This window comes from Nymphaea colorata, chromosome 2 (genome assembly GCF_008831285.2).
Source record: "Nymphaea colorata isolate Beijing-Zhang1983 chromosome 2, ASM883128v2, whole genome shotgun sequence".
NCBI classification, from domain to species: domain Eukaryota; kingdom Viridiplantae; phylum Streptophyta; class Magnoliopsida; order Nymphaeales; family Nymphaeaceae; genus Nymphaea; species Nymphaea colorata.
The window spans coordinates 26,812,888-26,840,035 of NC_045139.1; the positions used below are offsets into that span (position 1 = coordinate 26,812,888).

The 27,148-nt window shown below is 36.5% G+C and overlaps 1 pseudogene; it reads left to right on the top strand.

Moving 5' to 3' along the window:
* Positions 1-4,768: 4,768 nt before the first annotated feature.
* On the top strand, positions 4,769-11,655 carry LOC116247524 (oxysterol-binding protein-related protein 4C-like; annotated as a pseudogene).
* Positions 11,656-27,148: the final 15,493 nt, after the last annotated feature.

Here is a 27,148-nt window from a genome sequence, read left to right on the forward strand (position 1 = left end):
CCCACGTGGGCCCAGACCCGTTTGATGCTTTTTCTTTTGATATTTAGTTTTAACTTTGTGTAGTTTTATGGTTGTATCTTATTCACAAGTCAAGTCTTATTTGAAGCAAAGGAGAAGCAATCTACATCGTCGGTTCCGTGGATCGGATGGCCTGAAAGCTTAGCTTGTCTTGGGTGCGAGGATGTTGTGAGCTCAAGATGAGAGCTATTGCTTGGTGAAATGGTAAAGTGAAATGCAGGTAAACTGGAATTGTCATATAAAAAATTTGAGAATATATACATTAAAAGGGAAAAATAAAATTCACCTCATCTGAACTTCGAGATTATGAGATTGCACTCGTTATGGCAGTTAAGAATGCATGGCTTATAGCTGTTCACTTAGATCTACATCTCGATTTGAGCATTCTTAGAAAGACAAATGTTGCTTTGAGGCAATAAAAAGTCATATTAAGCAAATATTGTAATGGTCAAAATAGTCATGTTTTTTTATTTAGAACCTGTCAAGTGAAAAGCATTTTTCATATGCAATAATCAAATATGATCATATATATATATATATATATATATATATAGAGAGAGAGAGAGAGAGAGAGAATTTGGCAGAAGAAACACCAGACCACTAGATCAAGACAAAAACCACATCATTTAAATGTGATGTTTAAATTACATTTTTTGCAATGCAATCTACCGACATGATATTAAGAATAGGTTGATGCAAAACATATATTAAATTGATCATTTTTGGGACTTCAATAGTTTTTTCATAATAAGCAAAAACGAATGGCTCCAACAAGGACCCAAATAATATTAAATAAAGAGGAAAACTTGTGGAAATTTGACCATGTTGAAATATACGTTTGTGTTTTAGTTTCGGTTGACAGAGACTGAGTTGGATTGCAGGTAAAGGCAGGCCACTTGCCATTGAAAAACTTATCAGGGGGTACGATCCGAATGGATTCTCTGTTGTAAAAGGCTTTTAATTATTTACTTAACAAACTTTGAACTTAGGTAGATGCAATGCAATAACATTAAATACGTCCAATTTATCTACTGAGGTGCACTAGTAGATGATACCTCAAATTTAAACCTTTCGAAAAATCTACAATAATACATAATGAAATATTTTGAGGCACCAATTTGTAATAAACCAATTTGCGTGAGTTTGTGTGGGCAACTGCCTGCGCTGGCCGAGCCGCTCATCTCATTTCTTAGCCTCCACAGGACACAAAGTCATGTATGCGGAACATGGCCTTCTCCCTTATCTTTTGCAGCACCTGAATACTTGCAACTCCATACTCTGGCTGCAGGGAAACTAGTACCAAGGTAGAATTTTTGTTCCACTGTTTGATTTTGTGGAACTTTTGTTTCGGACAATAGGAAAAAAAAAAAAAAATCTTCCAACATTAAAGTTTCACTTCTTCTGGTGGAACTTTAATGCTGGTATTAAAGTTTCATTTTTCAGAAAAATTTATACATAAAATTGAATTTCTTGAAATTCTGAAAGGGGGCCTTTAGTCCTGGTTGTTAACATGTAGGGCAGGGCCCTTGTGTGCATAAGGGAGTCACAAATTTTTTGTTATGGGGCGGTCTAAGTTTAAATTTCAAACTTTATGCGACACTCATATGTAAAAAACTGAAAATAATGGAGTTGCTATATAAATAAAGTAAATTTTGTGTGGTGCGGGCAATTAGAACACCATTATTGGAAAAAGTTATACATACAATTATGGCTCCTCACTTGTGTTGATGAATCAGCATTGACCAACATGTCTACTATGCTTGTTAAAAGGAAAACCCTTCTCCCCGTAAGGGCAAAAGTAAAATCCAGAAAATTTTTACTCTACGAAATTAACAAAATACATACGTAGTAAAATGAGGGAACAAGCCTTATCATGTTAACGGCATAACATGGAAATGGTCTTCCACGACCATGCATCAGAATCACAATTAGGAGATTTCAATCAATAAATTAAGCTATGGGAGTTATTTGAAACAACTATATTGAAAATTAAGCTGCCCAACAAATTAAGCCACTTGTAAAAGAAGTTGGGCTGCAAAGAGGGAAGCTCATTCTATCAACTTCTTTTTTTTTTAGTCATTTTTATGTGGGGGCTACGATCAACGCTATAATGCCACTACATTATATAAATAACTATAAAAATAAATAAATAAATATATGTGTATATATTAAGACAGGGATAAAAACTATATCATTTTAGTGGTGATGTTTAAGGTTTTTTTTTTTGGCAATCTAACTTTACTGGTATGATCTGTTGATACAAAACATATATTGAGTTGATCATTATTTGGACTTTAATAGTGTTTCTATAATAAGAAATGAACGAATGGCTTTTATAGCATCAACATTTTGGTAATAGAAAAATCCACATTTTTCATAAAAAACTTGAGTCAATGCATATTTTATATCAAAATAGTTTTTATCGGATATTTGTATTTTATATAAAACATTTTTTATATGGTTTTGTGGTTTGCGTCAATTTCTCTCTCTCTATATATAAACAGGTAGCAAGTAGACCGTCATTATGGGTATCATCATGTTGTTGATTTCATGAGATATCGAATAGTGGAAATTAAGTTGCAATTACACAAGTCAACTTATTTTTAAGAGCCCAAACTACCCTTCAAAGATGTTTCGTTTAAGAAAACTCATTTGTTTTCCTCTTAAATCTCTACTATCTGATCTATTTGAAATTAACACATAGATGTTTCCCATCATGTTTAGGGACTTGGGTTTTGAACTAAGAACATCTTTCCACTCCATGGCCCTTTCAAAGTCTAACCTCCATGAAGCTCTTGGTCCGTGTATTATTTATTATTTCAAATATTCTCATTTGTTTTCTTATTCTTATTATTTATTTATATATTCTTTGTTTATCTTTTCAAAAATGTTGCTGATTCTCATCCGATTCAGCTGAATTGCTGAATCCACAGCCTGGGCATTCAAAAATTTTGAGCGTGTTTCCTTTACTAAATGAAAAGAAGCGATAGAAAAAAGACAAGCCTCAACCACAAATAGAAAATGTATCTTCATCCACAGAAATAAAATATTCGTATAAAGTTGGATGTCTGGAAAATGCTCGGTGCTTTCTTTCTAGAAAGACATTTCATGAACAAACTTTTATTAGAATAGGAAGCTTTATTTAGGCAAGACCGGAAAATGGAGCTGCCAGCACGTCATGGCTTGCTGTGGCTCAGGAAAAACTCACCAGCCCAGAGGTGGGGGGTTTCCGCATTATCACGCCATTGCAGAATGATTTTCGCATCATTGGTGTCTTTAGTCGAGTGGTGCCCATCCTCATCTGATAGAGCCAAAATTTTTAATGTGGAAGCATAATAGTATTTTCAATTCTTTCATAAGGGCCAATAGGTATTTCTCATAGTTTTAAAAGGATGCAACTGAAAACGTTCAACATTTATTAGTAAATTTTATTTTTCGAAAATTTGTGGGGAGGGCCCTAATCTCCGCCAATCGGCTTCTTAAAACTGCAACGGGGTCGGATTTAAAACTTGACATTCATTTATCAATCTAATTTAGGTATCAACATCATAACAATCACATATCCGGATATAATAATACCACAATATAACCAATTTTAATTTGAACTAGAAAACAGATTTTACTTCCAATAATATAAACCTTGATTTGACAAAAACATTAAAATCATAACCTAAGGCAAAAGACATTGACATTCCTTATCAATTTTATTTCACTGTGTTCATGTTTCTTTATATCAACACATCCAGATCCAAACAACGTTTCGATTCTCTTCAAGTCAAGGCCAAGGGACATACTACAATGTTTGTTTTACAAGACACAGTGACACATTTACTCATCACATTCAAAGTCACTAAGTTTATTCAAAATATATCACATAAAAGTGAAGACAGACCTTCTTTTGGAAAGCACATAAAAGAATAAAAAAATTCTTGATTTTATATGCACAAATCTATGCAGATAGGAGAACCATTATTTGTCCCAATAATTTTCATACTACTTCTTTTCATGTGCACACTTACATAAAATAACAAAAAATTGCATAAGCATACATAAATATTGCTAGCCATTTTTCAGTCTTGGCCAGTTCTAAGGCTCCCACTCTAAAAGTCATTGTTAAGTTTCGATTTTAAAAATACGTTAAGAACAACAAAGAGGAATTTAAATCAGCGTTTAGGTATTTGCAACACTAGCAATATCATGTCAAAACATCTCCAACAAAATCTAAAACACCACTTAAAAGCAAGGAGATATCAATTTTAAATTTCAGACAATAAATTTTCTTTTTTATTTTCAAAACTCTTTTCAGAACGCTCTTTTAGAAATTCATAATAAGTCTGAGGTACTTATACGAATTTATAAACAAAATCTCGGTTTTCCGCTGAAATTGCAAAACAATTTTCCGGAATCCTCTTTTAGAAATTCATAATAAGTATGAGGGTAACTCTGCGAAATTTCGTATAAAATCCCCGGTTTTTACTGAAAATAACTTTTGCAAGTCTCTTTTTGAAAACAATTTTAGCAAAAAAAGTTGCGGCATTAAATGATAAAAACTACGACGCTTTTTTGAAAATGTTGATAATATTTTGGACGAAATATGTAATTTTTGAATTTTCAGTATAAATATTGTCCGAACCCCGTTTTATTTTTTTTCGCCCGTTTCTCTCTCTCCTCTCGCGAAAAACTATCGTTTCTTCCCCTTGCCCTTTTCGCCGTCGCTGCTCGAACCAACGCCGCCGCAACTGGGAGGACGATGACCTCCTCTGCTTCCGCCGCGAAGAAGATGCCTGGAGCTGCAGCAGCGAGCAGCAGACACTCTGGGGCTCTCTTACGCCAGAGAGGGGTATGGGTCACTGCAAGGTGGGGAATCGCCTCGATGGTGTCCTTCGGCTCCTTAAAATCGACGATTTTTGAAAGGGAAGAGAGGAAACTGTGAGCATCTCTCTCTCCGACTAACTCTTTTCTGGGAGGAGTTTTGGTTGTTCGATCACGGTTTTCTTTAGATAACAATTTTTATCAGTTTGCTGGAATGTGTGACCTCCTATTGTCATCCATTACAGGCAGTACCAGAACCACATCCGTGGATTGAATGCCTACGATCGTCACAAGAAATTCATGAGCGACTACGGTATGTTCCCAAAATATGGGTCTACGATCAAGTCAAAAAGAAATAAAAACGGCAGAGGTAGTCTCTTCCTCTCGCGCTTATGCGTGCTTCAGGCCATCAGGCCAGACCCTGGATGAGGGTCCTGAAACAATATTTTCTTTATCCTTTCCAGATTCTGTGTTGTCTCTGCCTCTGCTAAGGTTCTTACGACGCATGTACTGTCTGAACTAGCATGCTGCAGGCATTATTGTCTAATATCGTCTAGCATGATTTTAACGTTCAAGTGACATGGTCTAAACAGCATATAAGTGAATGATGAGATATATCTACATGCGCAGGGACAGAGTTCATTCCATGCATAACAGGCACCACAGAAGTTCAGACTGAACTTACTTGAATTCGAAGAACAAAGCTCTGGTACCAATGTTGGAAGGACGGAACGGCAACCTTGTTCAACTCTGTGTCTGCGCAGCAGGGTCACCAGCGGCGAGTCCAGGATGAATTCACGAGCTCCAAGCGGCAGAGGGTGCTGCAACAGTAATGAAGAAGAAGAAAGGAAAACGGAAGCGGAGCAATTGTTATTCCCGGGTTTGCTTCTATGAGGCGCCGACTAGGGAGATCAATTGATTAACCCTAAGTCAGAGTATCGTTGGGCATATAAAGGCCAGCCTCATAGGTGCGTGTGAGAGATTGGAGGAGAGAAACAGGTAACGTAAATCTTTGATTTGAATTGATAAAATTTTTTATTTGAGAAACATTTTCTAATTTAATCTCGTAACTGCAAGTGGGCCCTCTTGCAGTTACGAGATATAGAGATAGGGCTCAGGGCCACTATCCAACGCAGATTGTCTACTAAAATCAAGGAGACCGTAGCCATGGATGTTACCTAAAGATCTTACATAGTGGCACTGTCCACTAATAGACTAGTATGGATGTCTATGCTTTCCTTTGAACAGATTACAATGAAAATATGGGCCTTCTTATAGTTTAAAATAAATTAAGTGAAGACCCATGTTTGAGATTTCCATTAGGCAACTTAGTATCAGTTGATTTTTGCTTCTTATGCGGATCAGCAATGCCTTTCATTCACATCCATGGCAAAATTTTTCATATCTTTCCAAAGGTAATTAGACCGGTCAACCACTGTTAGCTAGCCAAAATTCTTTCTACCTTTCAAAAAGTCGTGAGAGGAGATGACATGTAGCTACGGATAAGCAAAGAAGAGAACACCAGACAACTATCGTGCGCTAGGTGGAGAATGGCTACTTTTACATGGGAACAAATTCAGGCTGAGTGGCTCACACATTCATGGGTTCAGTACTCCTTCTCAGAGTCTACGAATGGTTCCTTTCACAGCAAGTGTATATCTTCCTTCCGTGTTCTGGTGTATATGTAGCGTTTGTCCCTAGAATTAGCCAGTTGATTCATGTATAGTAGAGTTGAGAAATAGATGTGAAAAGACAACAATAAATTAGATGCCCAGCTGAATTTAACTTAGTTGGATGATCACAGAAGAGGAACTAGGACAAGAACAATAATCAGATTGGGTTTCAATATAAATCTACCACATAAACGTAGACATAGTTTACATCTGACAGGTTCTAATCCGAGTAAATGTTAGATCCTTCGTCAAACCAGTCCTGACACGAGGAAGGCAGATGAATTTACATTAATTTCTCGAATTGCATGTCAGTGACAGTCCTACTTAATAATTTGCAACCTAAGTGATGACTATGCAGAGAGTGAGAGAGAGAGAGAGAGAGAGAGAGCTCTATTGGACCTCCACAGAATGTTAACTAGGTCTATTTCATCAATAACCATGGGCATCTTAGGAGTGTGATTTGCAGTGGCATAAATTTGGCTTTGTGGAGAATCTAAAATTCATAGGTCTATAACCTGCGAATATATGAGATGAGATGCTTAAAACTTTTTTTTTTTTTTTTTTCCCTCCTTTGTGCTTGAAATGACAGGTATCCCATCACCCACCTGTGTCAGCTCTTCATGCAACAGATGAGGGTAGGGGCATTGAATTGATTTGGTGCCACACTCCTGTCCCAAGGTTCACTGGTATGTACCTACATAAATTATCAAGCAAAGCTTTCCTTTCTTGGTGCCAAAAATGTGGGAAAAAGGACTCGAGAGAGGCATACATATTTACTGTTCTTTGGCTTATCTTAATTTCTTTCTATATAAATTTTTCAAACTCTTCGTTTTTTGTGATTGAGCACATCCATTCTTGTGGCGATCACTAGTGAACTTTGCCACTAGTCATGTTTTGAAAAAAGAAAACTCTCTCTCTCTCTCTCTCTCTCTCTCTGTCTGTCTGTGCATGGGGAAACTGCACATTGAAGCTGAACTTACTATTTTTCACAATATTTACAGAATGATAATTGGTTGGAATTATAATGAATGATCATTTATGCCATTGAAATGGATAGAAGTTCTCAAAAGTTTGTCTTTTTTCTCTTTTTTTTTTCCCCTTCTGCCAGGTGCAACAGTAGAAGGTGTAATTCAGGGGTATAGGCAAATAAGGCTACTGAATTATGGTGAGAACTATGTGATGAGTTCTCCCAAACTCGTTATCAGATTCCTGCCCATTCCGCTAGTTGAGTGGGTCGGAAACGTAACGGTCCGATGCACTGAGTCGGGCCTTGAGGCCATTTTGACCTACAAAGGACTGTCTATTCTTGGATTTGGAGGAGAGTTATTAAAGGGAAGGTTTTTGATTCGTTGACAAAGACAACTTTATACGAGCTCGATGGTCATTGGGACAAGTAAGTCGCATCTTCCACAAAAAGTCAGTCAAAAATTGCATCCTTTAACATGCTTGAACTTCCATGAATTATTACATGCTGGTTAGAACAGTAAAAATTAGGAAGTACACAGCACTCAAAGTAAATTACCTTACACAAACATTACAACTCAAGAACCAAATTAAGTGAAGAAAATTATTGATCTGAGCTATACGAACAGTATCACTTACTATTGTCTGTTTCAATTTGCTGCGGCTTGTGTGATGGCATTTGCAAAATTATCCTGATTTTACAGTGTGTACAGTCAGTACATGCATGCATGTGTGCATGAACATGTGTATGTTTTGGTGTGTGTTTGTGTGAAAAGATCTAAATGTTTCACCATGACCTGCTAGTGAAAGCCTGCACCTGGCCTTTAGAGTTTTGAAGGTTTCAGAAGTGTGACAGTCACATGTATGGATACATTTTGAGGACTAAAAATCACTTTTGTCTTGCATGATTATCCAAAAGGACAGATAAGAACCTCTCAATAACCTTACTAGCAAGCTGTCAATCTCTTACAGGACAGAACATTGCATTCTACATTCAACTGCTGCATACTATCGCATTCAATTTCTCACAGACACCAATCAGAAGATAATAGTTCCATATAATGAGTGCAAAATTTGTTTTTTAATTCAAATTACTACTTTATTAGATATACTTTTTTTTGAGAAAAATGAATTTCTTCATAAACAACTTTTTGTGTCTACAGGGTGGTGACCAAGAAGGAAGTAGCAACTGGCAAAGTTTCTATTCTATACCATGCAAGGAAAGCATTAGTTGACTCAGAACTCCTGTACTGAAGGATAAAAAGGTACTAAATCTCCCAACCAACTGACAGACAATAATTTAAGAACCGTACACATACCAAGAGTAAGTTATGTCCATGGTCTGTCTGTATCTGCTGACCTTGTGTGAAATGGTTCAGTGATCCATCATAGATGAGACAGACATTGCCATGTCTCTGAATCAAGTGGTGGCCCAGCTTGGATCTGGAATGTGTTACGGATCAATATGGGACCAAAGTATTATTTCACCGATTGAAGAGCTTAGATTGTGATGGCGTCATATCCAAATCCAGATAATTTCACAGGAGTGGATTCAAAAACAGCTGCACGCAACATCTCACCCATATCCAACTCTTTTGTAATGATAATGATGCATCAAATTGCTGACTTATCCTACCAATCTGTGGTTCATTTTGAAACGAGTTTGATTCAGTCAAGTTTGCCACATCAAGATCCAAAAACTTGGAGTTAGGCTTAAGTCCAAGTTCATTAGTTTTCATCTCTTCCTCTCTCTCTCTCTCTTAGAGGAGAGGCTAACTAATTTGCACCTGGATCATTTTTGAGCAGGGGCTTCTACCAAGCGAGTCATCCTTGGTCTGGGCTGCGGTGAGCAAATCTATTCTGAACAATGATTGGGACAATTTTAGGGAAGCCAAGAAGAGGATTGAAGAAAGAGAGAGAGAGAGAGAGAAAGAGCCTCCAATGGAATTTCATGGTCCCCCAGGTACTTCAGCCTGGTGAAACCCCAAGGAAAAGGGGTGGGAGTGCTCACCAAGAAATCCTTAGTTCATGCAGCACCTATTGTAATTTGACTGTGATATAGAAAGTCCTACAGAAAAAGTGAAAGGTTGATACTGTTCACTTTTTTACATTGCCTTTGCAGATCAATGTTATATGACTTGTATAATAACATATAAGGGTCTCTCATTCTCTTGCTGGTTTTCAAATGTGCCAGTGTTTTCATTATGTCAATAAGCCAACATACAAAAGGAATAAAAACATGAACTAGTATAGTTGGCACAGACAAGGCATCATGTACCCTTACGGGGGCGCGTGGACAAAGATAGCCAGCCGGAATAAGATGGCTTCTTGTTTCAGCTTTCCCCAATAGGAATAGAATGAATTCTTTAGAGATTTGGATTCAAGATCTTCAGGTCAAAGAAGGTTAAGAGGTCAATGCCCATATTGTTTCTTTTTGTCATAAACTGCTTAACCCAGCTTGCTTACTGATGGGAAAGGGAAAAACAGAGTCATGAAACATATAAGTGATCTCATCATTCCAGCATGTATGTGCCCTTGTTTGCCTTTTTAATCTTGTTTTGAAAGGCAGTTAAAATATATCTCCGCTCCACTGAGAAGCGAACACTTACATGACGAGTATGAATAAGTGGCGACGACAGGATGCAGCTTGGAGCTGCCAAAGGCCTTGCTGCTGGAGATTGCAGTCTGCCGGGTAGTTAAAAGAGTCGGAAAGAGAGGTCATCCATGTTTGTAGTCAATAGAAATTGCCTACTCTTAACAACCAATTTGGGCTTTCCTATTTTGGCACAAAGGTTTTTTTCTTTCTTTCCATTCAGGCATCGATGCAAAATAGCCTGCTTGGGCCACTTCCTTTTTTGTTTAGCTGCTGTCGTTCCCCCCTTTGAATTGGGTGCATCCATATTCCTTATTAGGTCATTTTTCTTGTGCTCTGTTTGGCTTTGTAGAGGGTGGGATGAAAGAGAAAACGAGGCAAAGCCATGGGATGCCCGTTCATACGTTTATCGTTGCATCTCTCTCTCCTCGTCTCCCTATATATATATATATATATACACACACACACACATAGCATTCTTCCTCACGCACATCCTCAGCCGTTGCAACCATTAGTCCCTGTCAGATGTCCATTTGAACGGCCCACCCTGTCATTTTTTAATAAAATAAAAAAGACAAGGCCCATTTCTTTCTTTCTTTTTTTCCCCCTCCGTGAGGCCCTTTTTTTTGTAGGGTAATGAGGAAGGGGAGGCCATCTCCTCCCCCGCAACGGCACCCTGCCGGCCCCTTTGCCGTCGGCGGATAGGTGGGAATGAGGCAGAAGTGAGGGGAGTGTCTCGATGAACAATGTTGGCCTCCTCCCCGTGAGACTGGTTGAACCTCTCTCTCTCTCTCTCTTCCCCCCCACGCCCCCCCAAATTCTGTCTCCCTCACACACACATTATATACATTATATATATATATATATATATATATATATATATGTCTGTGTGTGTGTGTGTCTTTTTAAAGTTTCTTCAGTTACAGATGTTTTTTTAATGATTATTTATTGTTAATGCTTTGGATGGAAGATGACAATTTTATTGGTGGTTTCAGAGCATGGACAATTCTCAAAGGTCAAAACTCAAAAGTACCATCACTAGTGACTAATGTGGGCTGGGTTTAACAGTCCATACTTCAGTTGTTCGCATCGACGGTGTTCTTGCAATGCTCGAATGCTGCCTAATTCAGTCGCTTTGAGGGATTTAAAGTGAAGGGGAATGTTGTTCAAGTGATCTGGCACTCATTCTTACCTACCATATGAAGAGTTAGCAGCAATATTCAGAGATGCAACTGAATTTCTTGCTCAGACCTCATGAGTTCAAATGATATAAAAAATCTGGGTTCTGTATTTTCCGAATTCCTTTCTCAGACTTTTGGCTAACATCAAGCATGAAAGCTGTTGGTATTCACCATCAGAACTGTCCTCTCATATTTGCAGATGAATTGATTGGTGAACATGATAAACTGGTGTATCCAGGAGCAGAAGCCCTCTTGGTCATGATGCTTCTTGTCTCTTTTATATTGACTGATCCAATCCAGAATAGGTACTGAGCTAGCTGACATTTTGTGTGATTCATGTATCTGATGGCACATCGCATTCATCAACTGACAAACTTTATGTAATATATATCATTTTTTGAAATTTTCTTGCTTTCCTTTTCTTTAATTTGATAAGCTTCTGTCTATAAATAGGAGGTCAAGGATTCACTATAGGAGTTTTTCCTTGCCATAAACTGATGAAGATTGGGAGTGGAAAATATATTTTCTATACAAAGAAAGAGTGAAACAAACGTGTGGCTTTTTTGGGCTTTGGATTCAGTGGAAACAGACGGCCTACCACCAGTGACCTAATTGGAGCCTTGGATACCCAATGGTTGCTCAAGAGCTGAACATGCTAGCTGATGAGATTGCCAGCCATGAAAGAAAGTTTAATAACTGCTAAGGCCTCGTTGATGAGGGTTCATAAACCATTATGTGGAATCCAGGTACTGTAAATGCCCAGTTTTATAACCTAATTTTAAAAAGATCGGAGACCTGGTTCTGTGTGTTTGGTCGACAACTCCTAAAGTTAGTTTTCACTTTAACTAAATGCGTTCTTGTTTGGATGCCAATAAATTGGTGGTGATTATTTTTATAATAAAGTAAATTTCATATAATATGTATTGGAATTAAATTACCAAAATTCAAACCCAAATATTTGTGAACGCTAAGTCTTGAATCGTATATAGGCTAAAATTTAAAAAGATATCCAAATAATTGATAATAAACTTGAGGTTCAAATAATCAAACGCTACTTGAGACAATGCACATATATGCAATGACATTATCACAAACAAAAATTATTAAACAATAGTTTTATTTCTTTTTTTTTTCATTTTTTGGGGTGTCAATGTTACAACAGATTGATTACTTGAATTACTTTGGTATATGAGCATGGATGCACTGTTATAAACAATGCCTCCAGAAGAGATGACCATGTGTTTGCACCCCACCCATTTCTCAAAGGTGTCATATGCGAATCAGCAAAATTCTTTTAAAATTGAGGTTTTGAAAAATATTTTAATGAAAAGGGATCCGCCCGTCGGTACGAGGTCCAATCGTTCCTGCCGCTTTTAACAGAGGTAATTAGACCAATGACTAAGGATCATTTGGATCATATACGAGTTATTTATACAAATCCTATATGATTATACATTGAGGTTTTGGATTCAAGAACTAAAGTTCATTTTGAATAAGTGATTTGAATTCGTTTTGAAGATTAGAAGATTTTCAAGTTGGTTCAAGAACCTTTGTTTTTGTGCCATCCGATTTGAAATACATAATTCTTGAGGACTTTGAAAAGTGAAATTGAGTTATTTGTTGTGAACTCTAGGTGGTTCATGAGTTGAAATTATGATCAACTTTTTGTAAAATAGCTAAGTTTCCTTAGCAAAGAAACTTGATTTTTGAATTCTTCTTTTGTCAAATCGCGTGATTTGGTTAGGTAGAGTTCATTCTTTTGATGAAACATAGGTTCCAAATTGTTAGAAAACGTGTTGTTTTTCAAATATCCTTTGGCCAAGATCATGAATGCATTGCTTGTGTTTTCCTTTGAAGTTAAGAGAAATTTACAAATTCTTATTGCAATATGACTTGGTCACTTTTTCCAACTCAAATTTGAATCACTTAACTTCTTGAGAATGTGCATGTGGTGCCATTGATTTTGAGTGAAAGTGAATGCATGAAATGAGAAGGGAAACTATATAGAACATTCATTCTTCTCTCTCTCATAATCTCTCAAGATTTATTCATATGAAACATACATTCTTCACTCTCTCATAATCTCTCAAAGTTCATCCATTGTAATTGCATATCATACAATTACACATAAGATTGATTTTAATTAAAATGTAGGACTGTCTCTAAATGTGCTTATTATATGATTAAACACATGAATTAGAGACGTAGTCCATCAGCTTGAGACTTAACATAAAATTATCAAAATGATGAAAAATACACAAATGATACCAAAATCAATCTTTGAAATAGATGGGAGATATTGATGACATCTGTCTCAAAGTAGCTAAAAAAAATCAGAACTTATGTTGATTTAGATAGCTGAAAATTGTGGACATTGATTTCAATAAAGAGCTTGTTTCTTAGATAGAAATGAGAAGTCCTAGATCAAATTTGAGATTTCGTACTCATGAAATCGTCAAGTTTTTTGGATGGTTCTAGGATAGATAGTTGGCATTTCAAATATGTAAAATTTGACATTCTTAAATAAATTCCTATAAAACATGTTCTGATTTCAACAACATACATATATCTTACGTATGGATTGCTGAAATTAAGTAAATTTTAAAATGAAATGAAAATAATTTCATAACTTCGTACTATGAAAATAAAAATGAACCATTTTCTTAAAACCAGTTTGGAAACGTGTTCCAATCTGATTTTAAGAGAGGAAAGCAATTTTTAACAAGAGATTGAACACACATATGTATATATATAACAATGTATACATATACATACTTTACTCTTCAAAATGAAATTTCATGAAGGGATGAAACAAAATAACTTTAAATAGAAAGGGATAAATGAATGGTCAAGCTAGTTCATCCTTAATTTCGCCATGCAAAGGTGGATTACATTCATGAAAATGCATCCATCCTTAATAGGCTTTTTTGTCATATACATATTGCAGCAAGATCACTCTCTCACCGTAATATTCTCTCAAGGTAGGGAGTACAAAATGGTTTTAAGCTGGTTATTTTGAAAGGAACGTGGCCTTGGGGCCCTTTTCAAAATTTGATACATGGGATCATCTTTAAGAAAAACTGACGTATGCATGCATGATGCATTAACATGTACATTTAATCGTAGGTTTTCCTTACCTGAACATCATTTCCAGCCATGAAACAAATGAAAATAAACCCTCCCACGAATTGCTGGAATTAAAATGAACTAATGAGAAGTCAAAATAGATGAGAAATGGTTAAAATCACATACCTTGCGGTCGGTCTTGATACTTGATCTTCGCCTTCACTTGTTTTCTAAATCGAGCAATCCTAAGCAAGAATCCAAGCTTGGATTCGACCTTAACAAAGCTAGAAGTAGAATAGCTTGCTTGCTGGAATTTGTAGTAGGAAAGAAGATTTCTCACCACGAAAATCCTAAGTAAGGGTTTACTTAAGCACCATAACTTAGCAAAATCAATGGAGAGAATAGAAGTAAATGAAAAAGAAAGTAAGAGAAAAGAGGGACGAGTACTTGGACGAATCTCTCTTCTCTTCCTTGGCTTATCCGTCCTAGCTCCTTGGCTGCAGCACTTGATGGAATACATCAAAATTTCGTCCCCCCCTTGGTGGCCAAGGGAAGGTTTATATACAGGAGGAGGTGGGTTCAACCACCTCCTTTAATTTGCCTTGGAAGATTAATCAATGCTTAGGGAGATGAAAAATAGATTAAATGAGTTTTAATGACTCTATTTAATCATTCTTAGCCCATTTTCATGAGGTAGGTGGGTTGGGCTAGGTGTGGTCAACCTTGGTTCAGACCTAGCTGACCAACTTTGACTAAAATTTTGGATGAAAATGCCATTGCACAGGGTTTTGCCTTATTTTGTGCTATTTATTTTTTTTGTTTGAAATCGAGCTTGTTAGGTTAAAACCTAGTTTTTAAGCTCCAAATGCCATTGAATTATGATAATCCAATTTAAATTTGAATAAAATTTGAAAATTCTGTCAAATTTGGCTCGAAAAGGGTATTTTCATCCATAGTTTGATTGAAGAAGGATTTCAACTGAATCAAACCTTTGTTTGAAAAACTTGAATTTTAATTTGGTATTTGATTTAGCATTTGACAAATCCAAATGTTTATTTTCCTTTCATAAACCAATTTGGGCTCTGTAAGTTCAATTTGACCATAGAAGGGCAAAATTGTTCAGATGTCAATTTCGACCAATTGATGAAAGTCAAAGCTCATTTGTAAGTAGTTTGACTTTGTTTGAGGTAATTTGATAAATTTGACCAAGAAAGCTCTTAGTTGAGCTAAATTATACTTTGACTGAGTTTAGTCAAAGTGGGTTTGGTTCGGTCAAAGTCTATTTTTGTCCATTAATTGGATCGTGAGACAGACCTACTTTTTTGGCCAAACTGAGCTCATGTTGACTGAGCCTAGCTAAGATTTGGGTGCACTAGGGTCGAACCTACTTGAATTAAGTGGGTTTGACCAGCCTAGTTATTACTTTTTGAAGATTGAAAACTCTTTAAAGAGGACTTAGTTAAAGAAGAGAGAGATGCATAAATGTTTCTCTTTTCCTAAGTTTTTAGTTATGATATCATTCATTTTTCCTTGAAAATGATTTTTTCATTTAATTGGGAGAAAACATTTATTTATTTATTTATTTATTTTTTTAAATGGGGGGTGTGACCCTAGGGGGTCTTGACCACACGGGCTAGGTGGGGCCCACACGTGGGTCTCACATAGCATTCTGGACCGAATTAGATCCAATTCTTGGAACTAAGTCAAAATTTGAATTTTGCAATTGGATTTGGATTTCAAATGACATTTGCAATTGAATTTGGATTTCAAATCCTAATTTGGACATAGTTTGAACTCATAATCCTGCATTGGGATTTGTGTCACAAGTTAAATTCATGATTCAAATCTAAATTACGTTTACATTTGAAATTAGCTTTGAAATTGTAAAATTTCACAATTCTTTTGAGAAATTTTCACATTGCTTCAATTTTGATGTGAGGAGTGTATCAAATCTTTTCTTTCACCTGCTGAAAGACTTGTTCTGATTTGCAAAATCTTTGGGTTCTCTTTCGTGCCAGTATTAATTTACTCAATTGGATCATTAATCAAAGGTGACAGTTGATCTTGCTTTCTTATTTGGATGAATTCTGGACACTTTGTCTCAGTGAATTCTGGATTTACCTTCTTAAAGGCTTTTGTTGTTTGATCCTCAGATGCCATCCTAAAGATCATAAAAAAGTTAGATGAGATTTGCGACATTGTACATGGAAGTAAATTGCATATGCCATTACATCTTTGAAGGTATTACAAAATGAAGACACTTGGTCTATTTGGAGTACAATGATAACAAAATGACAAAATGATGACTAGATGACAAAATAATAGCGAATTTATTGATTCAGATTGATGGTGAACATCCACCTATGGTATTGCTCTTGACAAAAGGTATTGGCTTGAATTCTTCCTCGACATCCAATTTTTCATAGCTTTGGCATCCTAAGGCTTGAGTGCCTCGTTGTCCTGTCAAGGTAATTGGTTTCAAGATTCCATTTTCATGTTTGCCAAGGCCAGTAAATGACTGGTAGCCATGGTGTATGAGTAAATATAATCCTTTCTCATTCTGGCAGAATTTCTTGAATAACGAATGACTTTTGTAACTTGTTTCAGGTTTGGTACCTTTTTTACCCACCTCTATTTCTTTGGTTTCTGAATGGCCAATATGCTAAGTCTTTGAGATATTTCTTTCTCTTTGCAGACTCGAATACTAGGTACTTCAATTGTATATGTTGGTACTGGAATAATTGGGTGCACAAGCTGACTATGCCTATCCTTTGCATAGATGGTTATAGTATTCCTGTTGTGAGTCCATTTGATGCACTGATGTAGAGTGGAAGGAACTGCATTGGTAGCATGGATCCACGGTTTGCCAAGCAATAGGTTGAATGAGGGTTCTATATCCACCACATGAAATAAAACCCGATGATACGTCTCAGAGATATTCAGATCTAGACATATACATCCTAGGCATGGTTTTCCTGTTCCGTCATATCCATGGATGAAAATCGACGACGGTGTATAGTCAGCCTGTCTTATGCCTAACTCACGAACTGTTTGTTGTGGACAGATGTTCAGGCTTGCTCCACCATCAATTAAAACATGAGAAACTCTGGTGCCCCTTGTTTCTACCACTATGTGCAAGGCATCATTATGCGATGCACCTCCAATTGGTAGATCTTTATCAGAGAACATGATCAGACCATTTTCACATAATTCAAATGCCCATCCATTTCCTTGGTTAGGGCTAAATCTTCCCTTCCTGACTTCAGGTAAGGGGTCTGATTCCTTGAAAATGGATTCCAAGGGTTTAGGGTCACACACTTGTGACTTCTGATCAATCTCTGTCAGATGGTCTTGTTCAACCAGTCCAGTTTGTGCATTGATGGATCCTTTATCATGTTTGAAAAATAATCCAAAGAAATCTAGGGACGCTGTATTCCTTTTGTTTGTCACCATAATTTGATGACCTGTTGAAAATCTGACCATCGAAACTATTCCTTTCCTATGTTTAGGAAAAGGGTTCTTGAGAATGTCTGGTTGTTCGCTGACCTCTTTAATGATTTCTTTATCAACTGCATCTTGCACAATATTTTTGAGTACAAGGCAGTCTTCTGTGTCATCTCTTGGAGCATGATGAAATTTGCAAAATTGCTCTTTGTTTTTCCCCATAATCGGTGGAGGGTTGGATAATTTTGGGAGAAACAGAGTACCTCTTTCGATCAACATGTGCATGACCTCTTCATAACTCTATTGTAATGGGGTGAATTTCCTATCGTATCCCCATCCAGGATGTTTGTTTTTAGTGCCACTGCTACTGCCACTAGCTCTGTCCATTAGCCATTTATTCTTGGGATATTCTAACTTCTTTTTCTTGAAGGTGGCGGCGTTGGCTACGATGTTGGCTGGAGCATTTTGACTCCTGCTATTATTCTTTGTATCTTCCTTAACCTTTACCGGGATGACAACATCAAAAGCTCCATTTTCAATTCCTACTTCAATGCATTCTGCCCTCTCAGTGAGATCGATGAAAGACTTGATTGGAACATTGGAAATGAGGTTCCTTAATGGTTGTGTCAAATTGTTTACGATGAGTCCCAATGCATGGGATTGAGAGATTGGGTCCCTCATCTTGTTGCAAGAAGACCTCCATCTTTGAATAAAATCTCTCACCTTTTCACCTGGCCTCTGCTTCAGATAGCATAGTGTGGTGATAGTTAGTGCAGTTTCGACATTTTGAATGAACCTTTCAATGAAAATGTTGATTAACTTGTCAAAATTCTTCCATTCGACTGGGTTGATGTGTTCCCGATACCATTGTGTGACAATTTCTTCTAGACTTCTTGGGAAACATCGAAAAACGACCTTGTGATTGTGGCAAAATTTGTAGCATTCAGCAAAGAACTTGGCCAAATGTGCCTTTGGGTCTCCATGGCCATCAAATTTGATAAATTTCTTAGGCAAGTTTTTTATATGCTTGTAGTTTTCGAAGCTTTCGTAGAAATCTTCGCACGTAAAATTTCTTTTATTCTTGCCTTTGAGTTGAACTGCGTTCAACTTCTTTTCAACTTCCTAAATTTTTGTTTTTCAGGATTCTCCCTTCTTCTTTTTCTTGGGAGTTTTTGGTTCTTCGTCACTACTGGATTCTGTTGTAGTATCTTCAGAAGAGTCAGAACTACTTCATGAATACTTCTTTGTCTTCTTCCCTTTCTTTTTGGCCTTTTCTGCCTGGGCTTATTCTTCATTGAACATAATCATGTATCTCCGAAATCTTCTGTATTCTTTAAATTCTGGATCATTCATTTCTAGCTTGGGAGGTGTTTCTGAGGAGGATTCTTCTCCCTTGTCTCCCATAAAAGTTTGCTCTAGCTCCATTTCAATCCTTCTCCTTTGTTGGCTTCTGGTTTCGACCATAAAGCGAATGTTCACCTTGCAAGAAGAAAAATTGAAAATGTCAGGATTTGAATTGACGAGAGATGACAAATTTTGATTGCATATTGAAAGAAAGATGAGAATGACAAAACTTGACAAAGTTCAACACAACTTGACAAATTTTGGCTTAACAACAATGTACCAGACATGACAATCTAGGATATAAGGATAGATGAGCGGACTTCATCCCACCATTTTACATATTCAGGACCCATTCCTGGACCAAGGATAAGATACAAGTGAGCAAATGATTCCCAACGTTGTTGGGCGTGGGTGTATATTCCAGACCACTCTTCGGTATCTAGTTTACACTCTACAATGGCTCTTTCTGACTCAATTGGATATGTTTTCCTTTGACGCAGTGATAACTGTCTGAGGCAACGCTCTGGATGGTATTCAACTATGAAGAATGGTCCCAATAGAAGACTTCCTCTGACTGGGTTGTAGGTGCATCTTGACTTGATGACTTCTCGATCAAAGAAGTCTCAAATGATGATGAAGTCATCCACTTCCTCCATCATCATACGGTAGTGTTCCATACTGGATAACTGGCTGTCGGTATTCTGAAAATGACATGATTGTGGCCCTACATGTTTGTAGAACCATGCTTGCAGTGCGAAGACACATCCTTCTATCGAGTCTGCATCTCCAATTGAAAATTTGGTCAGTCATCTGTAAAGAAATGCCAAGGCTGCCATTGCTACGGATACGCGACGGACTTTGACATGCCCCCATTTTTTTGAAGAGGCGGGCTATGCGGAAATCCATTATGTGTTCTTCATTGTTGAAGAAGATAAGACCCGTGTACAAGTCACCATGAAGTTTTTGTACTTGTCTGCAACATTTCTAGATAGTGACGCAGGGTTGACAAATTGGGAATATGTTTCACCAAGTTCTTGTAGTTGAAGATATTGTTGTCCATCTTTCTCTAGAAAAGGCCAACTCCGTTTCCCTGTGAGTTTACGAATCACTTCTAGAGTTTTGACTTGACCTTGGTTTACAAGAAACTGGTCTTCCATTGGACCTCTTGGGTCACCTTTTGGTTCTGGCAAACCCATAATGCTAGAGAACTCACCAAGAGTGATTGTCATTTCACCCCATGGAAACCAGAATGTGTTGGTCCTTGGGTTCCATCTTTCGGCAACTGCATGGATTAGATTACCATTGATAGGTTGCACAACAAAACTAATTGCTTCTTCGAGACCACAATCTTCTAAGTGGTCCGAAAACATACACCGAAAAGTTGGGTACCATGAAAGATACCACTTAGGTAGGTAGACACCACTTGAGATGATGCAAAGTCCGGATCGACCTTGACACGACCCGAATAGGATGTGGTCATATGGGAAAATGCTTTCTGAGTCCATCTAGACAAGAGAAGGTGTTAGACTTTGACATGAATTCATGGACTTAGAGGCAAACATCATATGCATCCAAACAAGCAATTAGCGAAAAATTGATAATGCATTCCCTAAGACTCTTGCCTATATGCATTGTTTTGAAAATTGGTCTTGAAACCTATGGAGAATAAATGGGTGAATAGTTTTCGATTTATCCAATAATTTAAGGTATGCCTATCTACCAAATTTATGGTACTGGCATAAACTCCTCCAAGGGTTTTCTAGATTTGGGCTCTCCAATTCTCCTTGTTCACCCATCGATATACCGGGACTATTGTCCGTTTTGGTACTAATGGGGGGACTTCTCAGTCCGATTGGGTGGTCCAGTTGTAAGGCTACATCTTGGACTAATGTCCTAGAAATAGCCCGGCAACATGATGACCAGGACATGATATATGTAAGAATTTGTTTTTCAAAATTCATGAGAAGATGCAAAATAGATGTCTCTATTGCATACATTCCTAAGAGATTGATTTGAAAATTTGAGAGCATACAATCCCTAAATTGAGGAGGGGTAGGATAAATTGAAATGGAAGAGGTTCATGAAATCTCCTCAATGTATACTACGTGATGCCGGTATGCATGTTTATGAAAAATTTTGTGCAATTGATATCCGGTATTGTAAAATAACTTGTATATGATCCAAATCGGTCCTTAGACAAACAATGACGGGTCCCACTGGGTGTGCCATCTGTTCGCACCCCACCCCTTTCTCAAAGGGTGTCATATGCGAATCAGCAAAATTCTTTTAAAATTGAGGTTTTGAAAAATATTTTAATGAAAAGGAATCCGCCCGTCGGCACGAGGTCCAATCGTTACTGCCGCCTTTAACAGGGGTAATTAGACCAAGGACTAAGGATCATTTGGATCATATACGAGTTATTGATGCAAATCCTATACGCTTATGCATTGAGGTTTTGGATTCAAGAACTAAAGTTCATTTTGAATAAGTGATTTGAATTCGTTTTGAAGATTAGAAGATTTTCAAGTTGGTAAAAGAACCTTTGTTTTTGTGCCATCCGATTTGAAATACATAATTCCTGAGGACTTTGAAATGTGAAATTGAGTTCTTTGTTGTGAACTCTAGGTGGTTCATGAGTTGAAATTATGATCAACTTTTTGGAAAATGGCTAAGTTTCTTTAGCAAAGAAACTTGATTTTTGAATTCTTCTTTTGCCAAATCGCGTGATTTAGTTAGGTAGAGTTCATTCTTTTGATGAAACATAGATTCCAAATTGTTAGTAAATGTGTTGTTTTTCAAATATCCTTTGGCCAAGATCATGAATGCATTGCTTGTGTTTTCTTTTGAAGTTAAGAGAAATTTACAAATTCTTGTTGCAATATGACTTGGTCACTTTTTGCAACTCAAATTTGAATCATTTAACTTCTTGAGAATGTGCATGTGGTGCCATTGATTTTGAGTGAAAGTGAATGCATGATATGAGAAGGGAAACTATATGGAACTTTCATTCTTCTCTCTCTCATAATCTCTCAAGATTTATTCATATGAAACATACATTCTTCACTCTCTCATAATCTCTCAAAGTTCATCCATTGTAATTGCATATCATACAATTTACACATAAAGATTAATTTTATTTAAAATGTAGGACTTTCTCTAAATGTGCTTATTATATGATTAAACACATGAATTAGAGAAGTAGTCTATCAGCTTGGGACTTAACATAAAATTATCAAAATGATGAAAAGTACACAAATGATGAAAAATACACAAATGATGCTAAAATCAATCTTTGAAATATATGGGAGATATTAATGACATCCACTTTTGTCTGAAAATAGCTAAAAAAAATCAGACCTTATGTTGATTTAGATAGCTGAAAATTGTGGACATTGATTCCAATAAAGAGCTTGTTTCTTAGATAGAAATGAGAAGTCCTTGATCAAATTTCAGATTTCGTACTCATGAAATAGTCAACTTCTTTGGATGGTTCTACGATAGTTGGCATTTCAAATTTGTAAAATTTGACATTCTTAAACCAATTCCTATAAAACATGGTCGGATTTCAACAACATACATACATCTTACGTATGGATTGCTGAAATTAAGCAAATTTTAAAATGAAATGAAAATGATTTCATAACTTGGTACTATGAAAATCAAAATGAACCATCTTCTTAAAACCAGTTTGGAAACGTGTTCCAATCTGATTTTAAGAGAGGAAAGAAATTTTTAACAAGAGATTGATCACACATATGTATATATATAACAATGTATACATATACATACTTTACTCTTCAAAATGAAATTTCATGAAGGGACCACATAACTCACGAATCATGAAGATTCATGGCTGGGTTCTTTTACGTGGGAAGAGTGAAAACTTGTTCCAAATCTCCCCTACTACCCTTGATCAATTAAATAAAGCATAAAACAAAATAACTTTAAATGGAAACGGATAAATGAATGCTCAAGTTAGTTCATCCTTAATTTCGCCATGCAAAGGTGGATTACATTCATGAGAATGCATCCATCCTCAATAGGCTTTTTTGTCATATACGTATTGCAGCAAGATTACTCTCTCACCGTAATATTCTCTCAAGGTAGGGAGTTCAAAATGGTTTTAAGCTGGTTATTTTGAAAGGGACGTGGCCTTGGGGCCTTTTTCAAAATTTGATACATGAGTTCATCTTTAAGAAAAACCGACGTATGCATGCATGATGCATTAACATGTACATTTAATCGTAGGTTTCCCTTAGCTGGACATCATTCCCAGCCATGAAAAAAATGAAAATAAACTCTCCCACGAATTGCTGAAATTAAAATAAACTAATGAGAAGTCAAAATAGATGAGAAATGGTTAAAATCACCTACCTTGCGGTCAGTCTTGATACTTGATCTTCGCCTTTACTTGTTTTCTAAATTGAGCAATCCTAAGCAAGAATCCAAGCTTGGATTCGATCTTAGCAAAACTAGAAGTAGAATAGCTTGCTTGCTGGAATTTGTAGTAGGAAAGAAGGCTTCTCACTATGAAAATCCTAAGTAAGGGTTCACTTAAGCACCATAACTTAGCAAAATCAATGGAGAGAATAGAAGTAAATGAAGAAGAAAGTAAGAGAAAAAAAGGAAGAGTACTTGGACGAATCTCTCCTCTCTTCCTTGGCTTCTCTGTCCTAGCTCCTTGGCTGCAGCACTTGATGGAATACCTCAAAATTTCGTCCCCCCCCCCTTGGTGGCCAAGGGGAGGTTTATATACAGGAGGAGGTGGGTTCAACCACCTCCTTTAATTTGCCTTGAAAGATTAATCAATGTTAGGGAGATGAAAAATGGATTCAATGAGTTTTAATGACTCTATTTAATCATTCGTAGCCCATTTGCACGAGCTAGGTGGGTTGGGCTAGGTGTGGGCGACCTTGGTTCAGACCTAGCTGACCAACTTTGACTAAAATTTTGGATGAAAATGCCCTGGTATAGGGTTTTGTCTTATTTTGTGCTATTTATTTATTTTTGTTTGAAATCGAGCTTATTGGGTTAAAACCTAGTTTTTAACCTCCAAATGCCATTGAATTATGATAATACAATTTAAATTTGAATAAAATTTAAAAATCCTATCAAATTCGGCTCGAAAAGGGTATTTTCATCCATAGTTTGATTGAAGAAGGATTTCAACTGAATCAAACCTTTGTTTGAAAAAATTGAATTTTAATTTGGTATTTGATTTATGCATTTGACAAATCCAAATGTTTATTTGCCTTTCATAAACCAATTTGGGCTCTGTAAGTTCAATTTGACCGTAGAAGGGCAAAATTGTCCAGATTGGTCAATTTCGACCAATTGACGAAAGTCAAAGCTCATTTGTAAGTAGTTTGACTTTGTTTGAGGTAATTTGATAAATTTGAGCCAAGAAAGCTCTTAGTTGAGCTAAATTGTACTTTGACTGAGTTTAGTCAAAGTGGGTTTGGTTCGGTCAAAGTCTATTTTTGTCCATTAATTGGATCGTGAGACAGACCTACTTTTTTGGCCAAGCTGAGCTCTTGTTGATTGAGCCTAGATAAGGTTTGGGTGCACTAGGGTCGAACCTACTTGAATTAAGTGGGTTTGATCAGCCTAGTTATTGCTTTTCGAAGATTGAAAACTCTTTAAAGAGGACCTGGTTAAAGAAGAGAGAGATGCATAAATGTTTATCCTTCCCTAGGTTTTTAGTTATGATATCATTCATTTCTCCTTGAAAATGACTTTTTCATTTAATTAGGAGAAAAAATTTATTTATTTATTTATTTTTTTAAATGGGGGTGTGATCCTGGGGGGCTCTTGACCACACGGGCTAGGTGGGGCCCACACGTGGGTCTCACATAGCATTCTGGACCAAATTAGATCCAATTCTTGGATCTAAGTCAAAATTTGAATTTTACAATTGGATTTGGATTTCAAATGACATTTGCAATTGGATTTGGATTTCAAATCCTAATTTGGACATAGTTTGAACTCATAATCCTGCATTGGGATTTGTGTCACAAGTTAAATTCATGATTCAAATCTAAATTACGTTTATGTTTGAAATTGGTTTTGAAATTGTAAAATTTCACAATTCTTTTGAGAAATTTTCACATTGCTTCAATTTTGATGTAGAAAAATTTGGGGTGTTAACACCACGTGAAGTCACAATTGGTTCGGCAATATTTACACTCATAACAACATCAAAAGAAATCTTTTCGTTCTTTATCGGAGAACCTCATGCAAAGATGATTTATTCAAATCTTAAAGATGCCAGCCTTTGGTGATACAAGGTGCAACGAAAGGCAACAATAAATAACTAAATTAAACATCTTTTTCGTTGTGGGATCCTACACTATTTAGATGATTATGCACAAGGTTAATTGCTTTCTGATTACTGAGATGCTTCCGAATTCCATCAGAAGCAAATATGACAATTTAGGCTGCAATAAAGGTCCAAGTATTGGACTGCTTATTTTTTTGCATGTTAATTAAAAAAATCAGTGTTTGAATGTCTCAGGTCCGTACCTGCTTAAGAAAACTATATAAACGTAGAAAAGGCAATGTGAGTCCAACCCCTTGTGTGGGTGGGGAGAAGTTTCTACTAGCTTATTAGCCTTAAAGTACATATGAAAATGATATATAAGGCCTTGTTTGAATGCAAGAAATGTCTTCATGGATTTTTTTTTTCTTGGATTCCAACCTTTTTATGAATTTTTCCAAAATCTTGCACTTGCAAAATAAAAAAAACTCTTTCTTTAATTCGTTTTCCTATCTTTGAACCTAAAGAAATGGGAAAATTGTAAAAACTGATTTCAATGTGTTATTTTTGGGTGATCTCTCTCTCTCTTTTCTCTTTCTCTCTCTCACAGTTTGATTCTCATGGGCATAATGAAATTAAAATATGATCTAGCTTCATAGGCTCCGATAGTACCAAAAGATTGCTTTTATTCTATCCCTTCATAAATCATGCTAGAAGTTAGAGCATATATATGTTACTCTTGGCCTTTCCTCTCTCATAGTTGTGCCATTTCTTCCATGTGGTAGTGTGACACTGATAGCTCGTTGCATTCGATTCTTAAATTGCAAAAAGTTGAAACTATAAATCTCAAGTATCACTTGTGCTTTGTCTTTATCCACAATCAATGCAAGGTCACATGCCTATGCATACTTGCAAACGATTAATGATCTTCATGTAGAATATGCAGTTGCTGGTTTTATTCCTGCAAACATGACAATAACTAGCAACCTAGAATGAGCATAGTAAAAACACAACAATGCCATAGTAAGAGCTGTGCAAATAATACTTTCTGAGGATTCAAATATGCTGGATATTGGATATTGTTGGGTGACTAAAAATTAAAATTCTGTCACTGAAAGCACCATAAACTGTTGTTGAAAAACACCATGAACTGCTGTTGTACGATAAACCATCACCTAATGCTCCTATGACAACTGTTTTTTATTGATAGAATTTTAATGTTTGGCTATCGGACAACATTCATCATCTAGCAGATTTGAACTCCTAATACTTCCTTGTGCTATGTCAATTGTATATTTTAGTTGTGTTATTTGCAAAGTGAGTCATAGTGCACTTAAGCAATGTTATTTGTATCGTACGATACACATGCGTACCGTATAGGTTTGGAAATCCTATATGGTATGTTTACAATACACAATCCACTCGTGTATCGTAAGCGTATCGTCCGTATCGTACAATATGGGTGCTATATTATAAGATACGGGCGTCATATCATACGATACGAGCGATACACCATCGTATTGTATGATACGGAAAAAAATGCAAAAAAAGGGAGAGATTTTGAGAGGGAGAACATAATACACCATCGTATTATGTTTTAAAGTTTAAACACTTCTCTCTCTTTTCTTGTTTCTAAAGACTCCAAAAGATGTGGGAGAGAGAGATTTTGCCCATTTTCATAAAAAATTACAAAGGATTCATCGATTTGGGAGAGTCTACTAGTCAGTGAAGAGGCTTTCTCATAGTGGGAATGGTGGGAAGCTTGAAAAAAGGGTTTTTTTGGTTCCTAAGATTCTAT